Consider the following 15,263-nt stretch of genomic DNA (forward strand, 5'->3'; position numbering starts at 1 on the left):
CTCACTCACTCCTCAAAGCCCAGCTTATATGATGGGTATTATTTGTTCCATTTATAGATGTGTTAGTGGGACATGCAAAAGTCAAACCATCTGTCAGCAGAAGATCCAACCAAAACACAGCCTTCTAACCCCAAGACTGAATTTTTTCCAGTAGGCCACAGTCTCAGTTGTATAGACAATGGGTTAACAGAGCCCAGAGAAAATCGTGAATGAATAGATGGCTTCCTGGAGGAGGAGAGCAGCAGTTTGGTCATTGCTGCCTTTCTTCTGCTCATCCATCTCTCCCTCCCCACGATGTACACAAAAACACAGTTTCTTAGGTACAGAGATGTGGTCTGAGGGACTGGCCTGGCCCTCGGGGCACTGCCCTTAGGCTTGAGACATGGCTTCCCAGCTCACTGCCCCAGTATCCACCTCCATAAAATGGGAATAATGGCCTTTGATGCCTCCCTCCTCCAGGATTGGCTGCTTAAGGATTGGCTGCTTATTTGGAGAAACACCAAAACAAAAATTTTGTTATAAATGTAGAAAGAATATATGTTTCCTATAAACATTTTTTGTTTCTTTTTAAATCAGTTTTGTTGAGATATAATTTCTATAAAATTAAATGTACCTATTTAAAGTTCAGTGAGTTTTGACAAATATACACATCCATAGAACCACTTCTCCAAGCAACATATGAAACATTTCCCCCTCAAAATTCCCCTTGTGCCTCTTTGAAGCCAATTCCAACCCTACCTCCAGCCTCAGGTAGGCACTGAACTGTTTTCTGTCAATATGAATGAGTTTTGCTTTCCCTAGGATTTCATATACAGGGAATCATATAGCTAATCTTTTGTGTCTGACTTCTTTCACTTAGCATAATGCTTTTGAGAGTCATCCATATTGTTTTGAGCATCAGTAGCTGGTTACTTTTTCTTGCTGAGTAGTATTCCATTGTATAGATATACAACACAGTTGGTATATCCTTTCTCTGACTGAAGGACATTTGGGTTGTTTATAGTTTTTGCCGTGAACATTTGCATATGTCTTTGTAGGGATTCATGCTTTGTTTTGAGTAAACACATAGGAATGAAATGGTTGGGTCATATGGTAGGTATATGTTTAACTTTATAAGAAAACCCTTGTTTTCAAAAGTGGTTGTACCATTTTACATTTCCACCAGCAGTGTATGATAGTTCCAATACTTCCACAACCTCTCCAACACCTGGCATGGTCAGTCTTCTTCATTTTATGCATAATTTTGCTCATGAGAAACCTGTACATAGATCAAGAGGCAGTTGTTCAAACAGAACAAGGTGATACTGCATGGTTTAAAGCCAGGAATGTTGTGCGCCAGGGTTGTATCCTTTCACCATATTTATTCAATCTGTATGCTGAGCAAATAATCCGAGAAGGTGGACTATATGAAGAAGAATGTGGCATCAGGATTGATGGAAGACTCATTGTTAACCTGTGTTACGCAGATGACACAATCTTGCTTGCTGAAATCGAAGAGGACCTGAAGCACTTACTGATGAAGACCAAAGACCACATAGCCTTCAGTATGAGTTACACCTCAACACAAAGAAAACAAAAATCCTCACAACTGGACCAATAAGCAACATCACGATAAATGGAGAAAAGACTGAAGTTGTCAAGGCTCTCATTTTACTTGGATCCACAATCAACACCCATGGAAGCAGCAGTCAAGAAATCGAAAGATGCATTGCATCCTTCAATCTGAAGTGTTGAAAGCAAAGATGTCACCCTGAAGACTAAAGTGTGCCTGACCCAAGCCGTGGTGTTTTCAATCTACTAATACGCATGTGAAAGCTGGACAATGAATAAGGAGGACCAAAGAAGAACTGATCCCTTTGAATTGTGATGTTGGAGAAGATTATTGAATATACCAAGGACTGCCAAAAGAATGAACAAATCTGTCTTGGGAGAAGTACAACCAGAACACTCCTTAGAAGCAAGGATGGTGAGACTACGTCTCACATACTTTGAACGTGTTATCAGGAATGATCATTTCCTGGAGAAGGACACCATGCCTGGTAGAGAGTCAACAAAAAAGAGGAAGACCCTCAACAAGATGGATTGCAACAATGGGCTCAAGTATAGCAGTGATTTTGAGGATGGTGCAGTACCTGGGCAGTGTTTCTTTCTGTTGTACATAGGGTCGCGATGAGTCAGAACCGACTTCGTGGCACTTAACAACACAACAACAATAGGTGTGTAGTAGACTCTCACTGTGGTTTTAATACGCATTTCCCTAATGACTGATAACGTTGAGCACTATTTGCCGTCAGTATATCTTCTTAGGTGAAGTGGATTTTCAAATCCTTTGCTCAGTTTTAAGAAGTGCCTTGTTTTCTTATTACTGAGTTTTGAAAGTTCTTTATGTATTCTGGATACAATCCTTCATTAAGTATGTGATTTGCAAATATTTTCTTCCGGTCTGTGACTTGTCTTTTCATTCTCTTAACAGGGTCTTTCAAAGAGCAGAAATTGAAATTTCCTGAAGTCCAATTTGTTGATTTTTTTTTTCTCGTATGCTTTTGGTGTTATATTAAAAATCTTTGCTTAATTCAAGGTCACAAAGATTTTCCCCTAAAAGTTTTATAAGTTTAGATTTTATATCTTGGTATATTACATATATATTTTAAAACAGCTTTACTGATATTTAATTCACGTACCATACCATTCACCCATTTCACATGTGAGATTCAATTTTTTTTTTTGTATGTTCACAGCATTGTGCAACCATTGCCACAATCTAATTTTAGAACATTTTCGACACTCCATAACAAAACTGTTAGTCCTTAGAGGCCACTCCCTGTTCCCTTGCATCCTCCTTCCTCCCGGCCCTAGGCAACCACTAATCTCTTTGTTTAAAGGATGGCACAGGACCAAGCAGTGTTTCGTTCTGTTGTACATAGGGTCGCTATGAGCCCAAACTGACTCGTGGCACCTAACAGCAACAGCAGTGACTGGTAGGAACTCTTTATTTGTTAGGGAAATTAGCTTCTGTTGCAAATGTTTTCACAGTTTGCTATTTATCTTTTTTTTTTTTTTTTTTCCTTTCCCCTATGGTGGTTTTTGCTGTGAAGAAATTTTAGGTTTTAATGTGGTTACATTTATCAGTGTTTCCTTATACATCTTCTGAGTTTTGGGTCAGAGTTAGAAAGGTCTTTCTCACTCTCAGATTGAAAAGAATTCTCCCATAGTTTATTCTAATACTTTTATGGTTTCATTTTTTTTTAATTTAAATATTGGCTCCATCTGGACTTTATACTCATATGAGAGTATAAGGTTTGGATTCAACTTTGTATTTTTTCCAGTAGTTACTCAGTTGTACCCAAACTATTTATTAATTATCCATCTTTTCCCTACTGATTTAAAATGCCACTTAGTTTCACATACTAAATTCCCATATGTATTTTGGTCTATTTCTAGACTTTCAGTTCTATTCTACTGATCTCTCTGTTCACATGTGGATGTCTCATTAATTAGTGAAAGCATGTTTAAAAATCTGGTAGGATTTTTCAGTTGTCAGTGCTTTTCTTTTATATAATTTCCTGGCTATTCTTGCTTTTTTTAAAAAAATGTGAATGTAAGAGTCAGTTTGTCTAGTTAAAAAAAAAAAAAGTTCTGTTAATTTCTTATTGGAATCTCATTAAATTAATTCAAAAGCTGGACAATGAAAAAAGAAGAGCAAAGAAGAATAGACACATTTGAATTAAGTGTTGGCAAAGAATATTGAATATACCATGGACTGCCAGAAGAATGAACCAATCTGTCTTAGAAGTACAGCTAGATTGCTCCTTAGAAGCAAGGATGGTGAGACGTCATCTCACTTACTTTGAACATGTTATTGGGAGGCATCAATCTCTGGAGAAAGATATCATGCTTGGTAAAGCAGAGGGTCAGCGAAAAAGAGGAAGACCCTCAACAAGATGGATGATTGACACAGTGGCTGCAATAATGGACTCAAACATACCCACTATTGTGAGGATGTACAGGGCTGGGCAATGTTTCGTTCTGTAATACATAGGATCACTATGAGTCAGAATTGACTCTACGGCACCTCAAGAAAGACATTAAATTAATATGTGAATTTAAGGAAGTCTTGATATTTTTATGAAGTTGAATTCTGAATAGCTAAGAATCTGGTGAGCTTTTTTATTTGTTTAATTGACTTTTGTGATCTATAGGAGCATTTTCCTCATGTAAGTCTTGCCCGTTTTTTGCTGAGTTTAATCTTAGATGTTTTGTGTTTTCCATTCCTATTATAAGAAAAAATTCTTTGATTTCCTAACTGGTTATCATTTGTACATATGAGACCTGTTAATAAAATGTTACTTACATACCCAGTTATCTTACAGAATTATTATTATTTTTTAAATAGAGGTGAAGTTCACATAACATAAAATTGGCTATTTAACGTGCACTGTTCAGTGGTGTGGGGTGGGTTCAGTGGTACTCAGAACACCTACAGTGTTTGCAACCACCACCTCCATCCAATTCCAAAACATTTTCATCACCCCAAAAGAAAACTCTGGACCCACTAAGCAGTCACTCCCCATTCCCCTCTCCCTCCAGCCTTCAGCAACCACCAGTCCATTTTCTGTGTCTGTTGATTTACCTATTCTGGATATTTTAAATAAGTGAAATCATACATGTGTCTGCCTTCTTTCACTTAGCCCAATGTTTCCAAGGCTCATCCATGTTGTAACATGTATCGGTACTTAATTCCTTATTATGGCTAAATAATATTTCATTTTATGGATATAAACTAAATCAAACCCGTTGCTGTTGAGTTGCTTCCGAATTATAGCAACCACATTTTGTTTATCCTTTCATCCATTATGGACATTTGAGTAGTTTCCACTTTTTGCCTGTTATGAATAATGCTGCTACAAACATTTGTGTACAAGTTTTTGTGTGGTCATATGTGTTTAATTATCTTGGGTATATATCTAAAAAAAAAAAATTTTTTTTTTTTTCTAGGAGAGGATATATATCTAGGAGTAGTTATATGGTAATTCTGTGTTTAACTGTTTGAGGAAATACCAGACTGTTATTCAAAGCAGCTGTGCCATTTCATATTCCCACAAGCAATATATGAGGGTTCCAATTTCTCCACATCTTTGTCCACACTTGTTATTGTTTCTTTTTTTTATAGTAACCACCCTAAACAAAAAAAACCGAACCTCTTGCCGTCAAGTTGATTCTGGCTCATAGCAACATTATTGGACAGAGTAGAACTGCGCCATAGGGTTTCCAAGGAGTGACTGGTGAATTCAAACCGCCAACCTTTTGGTTATCAGCTGAGCTCTTAACCACTGTGCCACCAGGGCTCCTTAGCCACCCTAGTGGATATGAAGCGATACCTCATTGTGGTTATTGTTTTACATTTCCTTCATGACTAATGATGTTAAGCACCTTTTCATGTGCTTATGCGCCATTCGTATATCTTCTCTGGAGAAATATCTATTTGAATTCTTTCCCCAGTTTTTAGTTGGGTTATTTGTCTTTTTGTTGTTAAGTTGTAAGAGTTCTTTCCATGTGTATCTAGGACACAAGACCCTTATCAGGTATATGGTTTGCAAATATTTTCTCCTGTTCTGTGGGTTGTCTTTTCACTTTCTTGATAATTTCATTTGAAGCACAAAAGTTTTCAATTTTGATAAAACAGGATGTCTTTTTCTTTCTTTCTTTTTTTTTTTTTTTTTTGTCATTTGGGCTTTTTGTACAGTATCTAAGAAACCATTGCTTAACCCAAGGTCATAAAGATTTACTCCTCAATTTTTTCTGAGTATTTTATAGTTTTGGTCCTTACATTTGAGTCTATGATCTATTTTGAGTTAATTTTAGTGTACGGTATAAGGAAGGGATCCAATTTCATGTGGATATCCAGTTGTCCCAGCACTGTTTATTGAAAACATTATTCTTTCCCCATTCAATTATCTTGGCACCCTTGTTGAACTATGATCCATTTTGAGTTAATTTTTGTATATGGTACAAATTATGAATTGCAATTTTTTGCATATGAGTAGCTAATTGTTCCAACACCATTGTTGAAAGATTATTCTTTTTCCACTGAATTTCTCTTGCATCTTTTTCAAAAATAAATCTACCAATGTATGTAGGACTAATTCTGGATTATCTATTCTGTTCTATGTTTCTATCTTTATACCAATATTGCACAGTCTGTCTTAGTCATCTAGTGCCGCCGTAACAGAAATACCACAAGTGGATGGCTTTCACAAAGAGAAGTTTATTCTCTCAAAGTCCAGTAGGTTAGAAATCCGAATTCAGGGCGCCAGCTCCAGGGAAAAGCTTTCTCTATCTGTCGGCTCTGGAGGAAGGTCATTGTCTTCAGCTCCAAAGACGTGCTCTGCTCCCAGCGCTGCTTTCTTGGTGGTATGAAGTTCCCAACTCTCTGCTTACTTCCCTTTCCTTTTATCTCTTGAGAGATAAAAAGTGGTGCAGGCCACACCCCAGGGAAACTCTTTTTATATTGGATCAGGGATGTGTGACTTGGTAAGGGTGTTAGGATCCCACCCTAATCCTCTTTAACATAAAATTACAATCACAAAATGGAGGACAACCACAGAAAACCGGGAATCATGGCCTAACCAAGTTAATACACACATTTTTGGGGGACATAATTCAATCCATGAAACTGGCTTAATTACAGTGGTTTACAATGAATCTTAAAATTAGCTAGTGTAAGTCTACCAACTTGTTTTTCACTTTCAAAACTGATACGGCTATTCTAGGTCAATTTCATTTCCGTATGAATTTTTAGGATCTATTTTTTTTACTAGTCAATTTCTACAAGAAAAGTCTATTAGGATTTTGATTGAGATTTCATTGAATCCATACAGTGATATGGGGAAAATTGACATATTAACAATATTGAGTCTTCTGATTAATGAACATGATATATCCCTCCATTCATTTAGTTCTTCCTTAATTTATGTCAGCATTGTTTTGTAGTTTTCGTTGTGCAGGTCTTGTACATTTTTTTGTCAGATTTATCCGTAAGTATTTCATATTTTTTTAAGTTATTGTAAATGTATTTTATCAACTTCAGTTTCTAATTGTTTATTGCTAGTATGTAGAAGTACAATTGACTTTTTGTTGTTGGTATTTTGATAATATATCCTGCAACCTTGCTAAATTCACATATTAGTTCTAATAGTTTTTTTTTTCTTTAGTTTCCATAGGATATTTTATGTGAATGATCATGTTAGTTGTGAATAAAGACAGTCTTACTTCTTTCTTTCCCATTTAGATGCCTTTTATTTCTTTTTCTTGCCTTATTGTACTGGCTAAAACCTCCACTACAATGTTGAATAGAGGTAGTGAGAGTGGGTATCTTTGCCTTGTTACTAATCTTAGGGGGAAGGCACTCAGTATGAAGTTAGCTGTAGGTTTTTGATAGCTGTAGGTTTTTGGTAGATGTCCTTTTTCAAATTGAGGAAGTTCCCTATTTCAGTTTACTGGGGATTTTTAATCAGGAATGGGTACTGGATTCTGTCAAATGTTTTTTGCATCCATTGAGATGATCATATTGCGTTCTTTTTTAGTCTCTTAATATGGTAAATTACATTGATTGATTTTTTTAATGTAAAATCAACCTTGCCTTCCTGGGATAAGCTGTACTTCATTGTGGTGTGTTTACCTTTTTATATATTGTTGGATTCAATTTGCTAAAATTTTAAAAGAATTTTTGAATCTGTGTTTATGAGGGATGTTGGTTTGTAGTTTTCTTTCCCTGTAGTGTCGTGTCTGGCTTGGTATCAGTGTAATATTGGCCTAACGGATTATTTGAAGGGATTCCTTCCTCTTCACTTTTCTGTAAGGGTTTATGTAGAGTTGGTATTATTTCTTCCTTAAATATTTCAGTGCCTGTACCAGAGATGTCGTCTGGACCTAGAGTTTCTTTGTGGGAAGGCTTTGAACTATATATTCAATTTATTTAATAGATACAGGGTTATTGCCACCATTCATCTATCAGTTTCTCATATTGTGGTGCTTTGTGTTGCTGTGATGTTGGAAGCTCTACCTTCAGTATTTCAAATACCAGCAGGGTCACCCATGGTGAATGATTTCAGCAGAGCTTCCAGACTAAGACAGACTAGGAAGAAGGACCTGATGATCTACTTCTGAAAAATATTGGCCAGTAAAAACCTTATGGATAGCAGTGGAACATTGATATAGTGCCAGAAGATGAGCCCCTCAGGTTGGAAGGCACTCAAAATACAACCGGGTAAGAGCTGCCTCTTCAAAATAGAGTCAACCCTATTGATGTGGATGGAGTAAAGCTTTTGGAAACTTCATTTGCTGATGTGGCATGATTCAAAATGAGAAGAAACAGCTGCAAGAATCCATTAGTAATCAGAATGTGGAATGTAAGAAGTATGAATCAAGAAAAATTGGGAGCTGTCAAAAATGAAATGGAACATTTGAAGGTCGATATCGGAGGCATTAGTGAGCTGAAATGAACTGATATTGGCCATTTTCAATCAGACAATCATATGGTCTACTATGCTGGGAATGATAAATTGAAGAGGAATAGAATCACATTCATTATCAAAAAGAACATTTCAAGATCTATCCTGAAGTACTACACTGTCAGTGACAGGATAATACCCACACGCCTACAAGGAAGACCTGTTAGTAAGACTATTACGCAAGTTTATGCACCAACCACTAACGCCAAAGATGAGAAAACTGAAGATTTTTACCAACTTCTGAGGTCTGAAATTGATCAGACATGCAATCAAGATGCATTGATAATTACTGGCGATTGGAATGCAAAAGTCAAACACAAAGAAGAAGGGTTGGTAGTTGGAAAATATGGCCTTGGTGACAGGAACAATGCAGGAGACTGCATGACAGAATTTTGCAAGACCAATGACTTATTCATTGGAAATACCTTTTTTCAACAACATAAACGGCGACTATACGCATGGACCTTGCTGGACGGAATACGTAGGAATCAAATCAATTACATCTGTGGAGAGAGACGATGAGGAAGCTAAACATCATCAGTCAGAACAAGGCCAGGGGCTGACTGTGAAGCAGACCACCCATTGCTCCTACACAATTTCAAGTTGAAGATGAAGAAAAGTAAAATAAGTCCATGAAAGCAAAAGTATGACTTTGAGTATATCCCACCTGAATCTAGAGACCACCTTAAGAATAGATTTGACCAGAGATGGATTACCCAATAAGCAAGATATGCATGGCCTTATTTGTGTTGACTTCCTAATCTGTAGTCACAATTTCAAAGATGTGGTGAAGTTCATGTGTGATGTGCAGTATAGATTAGTGAGTAAAAACACAGTTAAGCCTATGAATATCTTGCTTACTGTAAACCTGTGTGTACCTTGCTTACTGGTTAATCTCTTTCTGGATTTGATGCATAGAACGTTAATCGCTGAAGACTAGATTAGTTGTGGGATGCATGAAGGACATCATACACGAAGAGAGTAAAAGGTCATTAAAAAGACAGGAAAAAAATACCAAAATAGATGTCAGAAGACACTCTGAAACTTATTCTTGAATGTAGAGTAGCTAAAGCAAATGTAAGAAATGATCGACTAAAAGAGCTGAACAGAAGACTTCAAACGGGAGCTCAAGAAGACAAAGAATTAGAACGAAGTATGCAAAGACCTAGAGTTAGAAAACCAAAAGGGAAGGACATGCTCAGTAGTTCTCAAACTGAAAGAACTGAAGAAAAAATTCAAGCCTTGAGTTGTAATACTGAAGGACTCTAGGGGCAAATTATTGAATGATGCAGGAAGCATCAAAAGAAGATGGGAGGAATACACAGAGTCACTGTACCAAAAAGAACTGGTCAATGTTAAACCATTTCAGGAGATAGCATATGATCAAGAGTCAACGGTACTGAAGGAAGAAGACCAAGTTGCACTGAAGACATTGGAGAAAAACAGGCTCCAAGAATTGAGGAAATAACAGTTGAAATGTTTCAACAAATGGATACAACACTGGAAGTGCTCACTTGTCTCTACCAAGAAATTTAGAAGAAAACTACCTGGCAAACCAACTGGAAAAGTCCATATTTGTGCCCATTCCAAAGAAAGGATATCCAACAGAATGCAGAAATTATGGAATAATATCATTAATATCACACCCAAGTAAAATTTGCTGAAGATAATTTAAAAGTGGTTGAAGCAGTACATAAATGGGGAACTGCCAGAAATTCAAGCTGCATTCAGAAAAGGATGTGGAACGAGGAATATCATTGGTGGTGTTAAATGGATCTTGGCTGAAAGCAGAGAATACCAGAAAGATGTTGTCTTAGTTATCTAGTGCTGCTATAACAGAAATACAACAAGTGGGTGGCTTTAACAAACACAAATTTATTCTTTCACTGTCTAGGAGGTTAGAAGTTCAAATTCTAACCAGGGCATCAATTCCAGGGGAAGGCTTTCTCTCTCTGTCGTCTCTGGGGGAAGGTCCTTGTCATCAATCTTCCCCTGGGTCTAGAAGCTTCTTAGTGCGGGGACCCCAGGTCCAAATGACGTACTCCACCCCTGGTTCTTCCTGCTTGATGGTAATGAGGTCCCTCTCACCTCTGCTTGTTTCTCTTTTTCATATCTCAAAAGAGATTGACTCAAGGTACAACCTAATCCTGTAGATTGTGTCTGCCTCGTTAACGTAACTGCCTCTAATCCTGCCTCATTAACATTATAAAAAACCAAACCAAACCTGTGGCTGTCAAGTCGGTTCAGGCTTATAGTGAAGAACTGCCCTATAGGGTTTATAAGGATAAGCTGGTGGATTTGAACTACTGACCTTTTCATTAGCAGCCAAGCTCATCACCACTGTGCCACCAGGGCTCCATTAACATCATAGAGGTTAGGACTTACAACACATAGGATAATTACATCAGATCAAAGAATGGAGGACAAGGACACAATATTGGAAATCATGGCCTAACCAAGTTGATACACATTTTTAGGGGGACACAATTCAGTCCATAACAGACGTTTACATGTGTTGTACTGACTATGCAAAGGCATTCAATTGTGTGAATCATAAATTATGGACAACATTTCAAAGAATGGGAATTCCAGAACACCTAATTGTGTTCATGTGAAACCTATAACGGACCAAGAGGCCGTTATTTGAATAGATCAAGGGGATACTACATGGTTTAAAATCAGGACAGGTGTGTGTTAGGGTTCGAACTGCCGACCTCTTGGTTACCAGCTGTAGCACTTAACCGCTACGCCTCCAGGGTTTCCATGTGCCTGACCCAAGCCATGGTATTTTCGATTGCCTCATGTGCGTGGGAAATCTGGATAAAGAATAAGAAAGACTGAGGAAGAATTGATGCCTTTGAGTTATGGTGTTGGTGAAGAATATTGGACTCCCAGAAGAACAAATAAATCTGTCTTGGAAGAAGTACAGTCAGAATGCTCCTTAGAAGCAAGGATGGCAAGACTTCATCTCACTTTGGACATGTTATCAGGAGGGACCAGGCCCTGGAGAAGGACATCATGTTTGGTAAAGCAGAAGGTCGGTGAAAAAGAGGAAGATCCTCAATGAAATGGACTGACACAGTGGCAGCAACAATAAACTGAAGTGTAGCAATGATGGTGAGGATGGCACAGGACCCGGCAGTGTTCTGTTACGTTGTACACAGGGTCTCTATGAGTGGGAACCTATTAAATGGCACCTAAAAACAGCACAACGGGGCTATTTAGGTTATTTATTTATTCTTGAGTGAGCTCTTTCAAGGAGTTTGTCCATTTCATCATAGTTATCAAATGCATTGCGTTACATACATTTTAATACAAAAAAGTACAAATAAGAATGTGGAAGTCACTAGGTATTCTACTACCTAAAAGCAGCCATTACCAACATTTTGCTGTATGTCCTTCCAGATAATTTTTATACATGTACTCACCAACCAACCACTTCCATTTCTCTCTTGCTCTCTCTCTTTTTTCCAAAATTGTTGTTACTCTGTACATGCAAGGTTTTTTTTTTCCCCACTTGACATCATAAAATCAGTTATTTCCCCAGATTATCAACTATTCTTTGAAACTATGATTATGAGAGAATGGCTAATAGTTTGCATAACTAATTCCCTAGTCTATGTTGTTTCTGATTTTTTTTTTTTTCTGGTTACCATAAAAACATCACAGTCAGCATCCTTTTTATCTGTCTCTGGGAACAACTCAGGTTCATATCTTGGTTTACAGTCTCAGAAGTAGAATTACTAGGTAGACCAGTTTATTATTGACTTCATCGTTATTGAACAACCTTGCTTGTTAGGGGAAGCGAGAGGAAGAGGAAAGAGCCCATCCTCTCCCTCAAGGATTCACCCTCTCCAAAAACCAGCCCAACCAGCATGTCCTGTGGGAATGCGAGATGAGAAAAGGCAATAGGGTTTTCTTAGGCTCTTGGATCCTCCTCCACTCCAGCCTTGTCCTCCCTGATATAGATCTAAGTGGCTCTCAGTTACCTGCAGTTGGAGGCTATATCTTCAGTGTGTGGACTGTAGTGTGTCTTACTTGCTTCTTTGTGCAAACAGGTGAAGACAGAGGCCAGCATTATTCTCCTGTTTTTCTCAGTCCTCAGGGAGCTCCCAGTCTGATAAGGCAGATGAAGGCCCTGTCCTTCAGGGAACCCCTGTTCCCTGGGAGCCTCCATCTGAAAGAAGTGTCAATATTCACAAACCCCCCCAAAACGAAAACAAAAACAAAACAAACAGATACTTACAAAGAAATGTATTGGTTTTTGGGTGCCTTTGAGTCAGTTCTGACTCATAGTGACCCTATGTACAACAGACGGAAACACTGCCTGTCCTGTGCCATCCTCACAATCGTTGTTATACTTGAGCTCATTGTTGCAGTCGCTGTGTCAACCCAACTTCTTGAGGGTCTCCCTCTTTTTTGCTGACCCTCGACTTTACTAAACATGATGTCCTTCTCCAGGGACTGGTCCCTCCTGATAACACGTCCAAAGCAAGTGAGATGAAGTCTCACCATCCTCAATTCTAAGGAGCATTCTGGCTCTACTTCTGCCAAGACAGATTTGTTCATTCTCTGGCAGTCCACCGTATATTCAATATTCTTCACCAACACCATAATTCAAAGGCATCAATTCTTCTGTCTTCCTTATTCGTTGTCCAGCTTTCACATGCATATGAAATGATTGAAAACACCATGGCTTGGGTCAGAATTGTATATAAAACTTGCTGTCGAGTCAATTCTGACTCATAGCGGCCCTATAAGACAGAGTAGAACTGCCCCATAGAGTTTTCAAGGAGCAGCTGGTGCATTTGAACTGCTGACCTTTTGGTTAGCAGTCAAGCTCTTAACCACTGGCAAGTGCAAATTAATACCTACCCATGTAGGGATGTGTGATTGGATGCTAGTGGGGTTTGTCCAGGGGGACATCCTGGGAAGGAGAGGGGCCTGGATCCATAAACAGGAAGTTGGGCTGGGGACTGGGCAGGGGAATAGTTGGGCTGGGAAATGGGAAGAATGACCTGTGGGATCAGCTATCCATTTGGTTTGGTGTAACCAGAAAAGAAAGTTTACAAAAATAAGGGTATGAAGGAAGCCCCAGGGGGCCTCTTCTGCCTCTTGTCAGTGACTCCAGGGACACTAAGAGAAGGGTCAATGTGAAGATGAGGGGATTATGTGGAGTTTCCACTTCCAAGGCTGCTCTTCTCCCTCCCCCACCCACTTGCCACCTGGAGAATGGGTTTCTACTTTGTAACAATCAGAACTTCAATTGGGCATCGACTTCATGCCAGGTACTACATGACATTTGACATCTAATAGTACTAATCCTTACTCGTTGTTGTTAGTTGTCTTGGAGTTGGCTCTGACTCATGGTAACTCCATATGGAACAGAATGAAATATTGCCCAGTCCTATGCCATCTTCACAATCCTTGATATGCTAAGAGCCCATTGCTGTGGCCACCATGTATTTTGAGTACCGTCCGACCTAGGGGCCTCGTCTTTCTACACTATATGAGCCAATATTCTGTTGTGATCCACAGAGTTTTCACTGGCTAATTTTCATAAGTAGATCACCAGGCCTTTCATCCTAGCCTGTCTTAGTCTGGAAGCTCCTCTAAACCTGTCCATCATGGGTGACCTGTTGGTATTTGAAATACTGGTGGTTTAGCTTCCAGCATCATAGCAACACATAAGCCACCACACTACAACAAACTGACAGACAGGTGATGAGGCCTTAGTATATTCATTCCATAGCTGAGGACACAGAGGCCAGGGAAGGAAACTTTTTCCCAGGGTCTCACAGCCAAGAAGTGGGGTTATTAGGATTCAAGCCCACATCAGGGGCCCCAGGGCTCAAGCCTCAGATCCTTCTACCACTTCCTCTTCCCTACATACTACCCTCTCACCTCCCAAACAAAAGGCAAATGGTGCTGACCCAGGCCCACCAGGCTCTTAAGCAGAGGCGATTTTGATCCAAAGGAGACAGTTGGTAACGTCTGGAGACATTTTGGGTTATCACAACTTGTGGGGAGGTGCTATACGGTCTCATGGGTAGAAGCCAGGAATGCTGCAAAACATCCTACAGTGCCTACGACAGGTCCCCAACAAAGAGATATCTGGCCTGACAGCTTGGTAGTGCTCGGGCTGAGAAGCTCTGCTTCCAATCAAGCAGGATTTCTTTCCAGATATGTACGGGGGATACTTCTTGCCAGGTAAATGAGCCCTTACTCCTCCAGTCTTAACCAGGGCATCCTGACCAATGTGGGCACCAACATGCTTCCGGATGATGGAGACCCCCTTGCAGATGTGGATACAGAGTTCTCTCCAGTTTTTGGACTAAACTCTTTCCATATGTGAATGGACTTCTTATGGATTGAATCATGTCCCCCCAAAGTATGTGTTGGAATTCTAACCCCTATATCTGTGTGTAGTGGTTAAGGTTGTACGTCAGCTTGGCTAGGCCATGATTCTCAGTGTTTTGGCAGTTATGGTTATGTAATGATGTAGTTTGGCAGTTATGTAATGATGTAATTTAGCAGTTAAGGTAGTAATGTATTCATCCTCTATGATGTGATCAGCAAATCAGTTGTAAGAGGAGTTTCCTTGGAGATGTGGCCTACAGCCAATAAGTACATGGATGTTCTAGCAAAGCTTGCTTGCTTGCTTACTCTGGATCCTGCATCCAACTCATCACCATTTGACCTCCAGTTCTTGGGACTTGAGTCAGCGGCCTGCTATATTGCCTGTGGATCTTG

The sequence above is a fragment of the Loxodonta africana genome, chromosome 3 (genome assembly GCF_030014295.1).
Source record: "Loxodonta africana isolate mLoxAfr1 chromosome 3, mLoxAfr1.hap2, whole genome shotgun sequence".
NCBI classification, from domain to species: domain Eukaryota; kingdom Metazoa; phylum Chordata; class Mammalia; order Proboscidea; family Elephantidae; genus Loxodonta; species Loxodonta africana.